A 2685-nucleotide genomic window follows, 5' to 3' on the forward strand; every position below is an offset into this window, starting at 1 on the left:
AAAACTAAAACAATAAAAGTAAAGGATATTTCTGAATTTTAAAATTCATCCTGTATGATTATTGACTTATAAAAGATACCTTTAAGATGTCTGGAAAGGATACTCTGATTAAATATAAACATCCATGGATTTGTGAAAAACTGCTAATACTAAAGTTTAATAGTTATATTCACTCATTAATTTATTATAGTGATGAATAAAGACCTTTTTCATATTGATACCCAGTTGTGTATTTTTTTCCTAATGCAGAAACTTCAGAAATACATTTACAAATTTCATGAAGAAGTTAAAATTGTCAATTTAAGTAGTTAAAACAAAGTAAAAAAAAAAAAAAAAAAAAAAAAAAAAAAAGGAAATAGCTTGTCCTCCGGTATTTGGGCTTATTGTAGTGAGTGTATGGTGGCGGGCCAACTGAGGTTAGTTCTGAGGAACCAGGCAGGAGATCTGGAGCTTAACCCGGAGCAGCAAGATGGACATTCTAAAATCAGAGATTTCCCGGAAACTGCAGCTGGTAGAAAAGAGGAACCTGTTGGTGGAAAATAAAAAATATTTTAGTTATAGTGAACTTGTGAAAAAGAGGAGGAGGCATATTTTGAAAGATGTGGCTACAAGATACAGCTGAAAGTGGAGGATCAGAAGCCACTAACTTCACAAATCCAGTATTAGAAGTTGAATTGGCAGAGGAAAAATTACCCATGACTCTTTCTAGGCAAGAGGTTATCAGAAAGTTAAGAGAAAGAGGTGAACCAATTAGACTGTATTAGGCTGCTTTTCAATGTTTAAGAAAAATAGAGATCCTCACACCAAAACTTCGCAAGGGCTTGAGGAATGATCTGAAAGCAGCTTTGGATAGGATTGATCAACAGTACCTCAATGAAATTGTGGGTAGTCAGGAACCTGGGGAGGAAGACACACAAAATGATTTGAAAGTTAATGGAAAAAAACACCGCAATCGAAGAGTTAGAGGCACAGGGGGAGTCTTTAGGCAAAGGTGATGATCATAAGGACATGGACATCATCACCAAGTTCCTGAAGTTTCTCCTTGGCATTTGAGCTTAAGAAATGAATTCCAGAGCAGATTATGTGAAATGCAGTGTGCAGGGTAAACTGAACAATGCTACTCAGAAGCAGACTGAATCCTATCTCAGAGCACTTTTCAGAAAGCTCCAGAAAAGGAATCTTCCTGCTGACATTAAAGAATCAATAACAGATATTATTAAATTCATGTTGCAGAGAGAATATGTGAAGGCAAATGATGCTTACCTTCAGATGGCCATTGGAAATGCTCCCTGGCCTATTTGTGTCACTATGGTTGGTATCTATGCCAGAACTGGCAGGGAAAAGATTTTTTCTAAGCACATTGCACATTTTTTCAATGATGAAACTCAGCGGAAACCCATTCCAGGATTGAAGAGGTTAATGACTATTTGCCAGAAACACTTTCCTACAGATCCATCAAAATGTGTGGAGTATAATAATGTACTCTGAGACCTATATTCAGTGTGTAAATGACAAAAAACATAAGGAAGCAGGGTATGGGCATTACCAACAAGATTGAAGGAAGAAGAAAACTGGAGTTTCTGGTCTTTGAGTTCTACTTGATGCAACTCTTGATCAGTTATAAGAAGTGAGTTGACTTTCATATCATGTCTTACTGCAAACTGATTTTTCTTTCTTGTTTTTATTTTAAAAGTTGAAAAATTAGCTGATGGTGCACTCCTGTAATCCCACCACTACAGGAGCCTGAGGCACGAGGACTGCAAGTTCAAAGCTAGCCTCAGCAAATTAGTACAGCCCTAAGCAACTTAACAAGACCCTGTCTCAAAATTTAAAAAATAAACTAAAATAAAATAAAAGAAGAACTGAGGATGTGGCTCAGTAGGTAAGGGTTAAATTCAGGTTGAAAACTGAATTCTAAAAACTTTTCCCCATCATTTGAATGCATAGGCAGCAGAGACATAGGGGTTTAAAAATGAACTTTTCCCACTAGACCTGAAAGTTGTAGTTAGATAATTTTTTAAAATATTGAGGATGGACTTATTTTTCTGTACAATATGATAATTTGCACATTACCTTTTATGTAGGTCATAGAAAATATTTTCTATATTTCAGTGAAAAGATTAGACCATTCAATGAACTATTAAAGTTTTCTGAAATTTTTGTCATCTTGCAATAGAACGTGAATGTAAATGTTCTTACTATTAACAAGTGTTTTCTTATGTTTCAAAGCTTGTTTTAATCTTCTAAGGTGTGCACATTTTAGTATTTGTCATTTTTCAGTGCAGATAGAATTAATAGGAAGTATAAGCTAGAAAAACGGTTGTGGTGTATCTTACCAACATAAGTTCAAGAAGTAATGTCCATGAGCGAAGGTTCAGGATGAGGGAACAGGTGATAAAGCCAACATAGAGTTGGACTGTGTTCCCAGTTGTGCCCAACCAAACAGGAAGAAGGTGCCAGAACTGAACTCACTGCCTTAGCTCTCATCTTCTACAAAGGGAAGACTTGTTCTAGATCTTGCACTGTGTTATAATTTCATCATTGTGACTGATCATGTACTCTAGAGTTTAGAGTACTTAATAAAATAATGTGGGTAAATAGCATGTTACCTAACAGGTGGAATGGCAGCATTGGATAGTGTAAGAATGGGAGTCCCCAAAGTCAGAGCTTCTGAGAATCTCAGCT

General features: G+C 35.9%; 1 pseudogene across 1 annotated transcript; it reads left to right on the forward strand.

Annotated features, from left to right (window-relative positions):
• Positions 1-440: 440 nt before the first annotated feature.
• Positions 441-1488, forward strand: LOC306654011 (pre-mRNA-splicing factor 18-like; annotated as a pseudogene). Its single transcript has one exon. The product of its transcript is annotated as a pre-mRNA-splicing factor 18-like (transcript).
• The last annotated feature ends 1197 nt before the right edge of the window (positions 1489-2685 follow it).

This window comes from Sciurus vulgaris, assembly GCF_902686455.1.
Source record: "Sciurus vulgaris genome assembly, chromosome: 1".
NCBI lineage: Eukaryota > Metazoa > Chordata > Mammalia > Rodentia > Sciuridae > Sciurus > Sciurus vulgaris.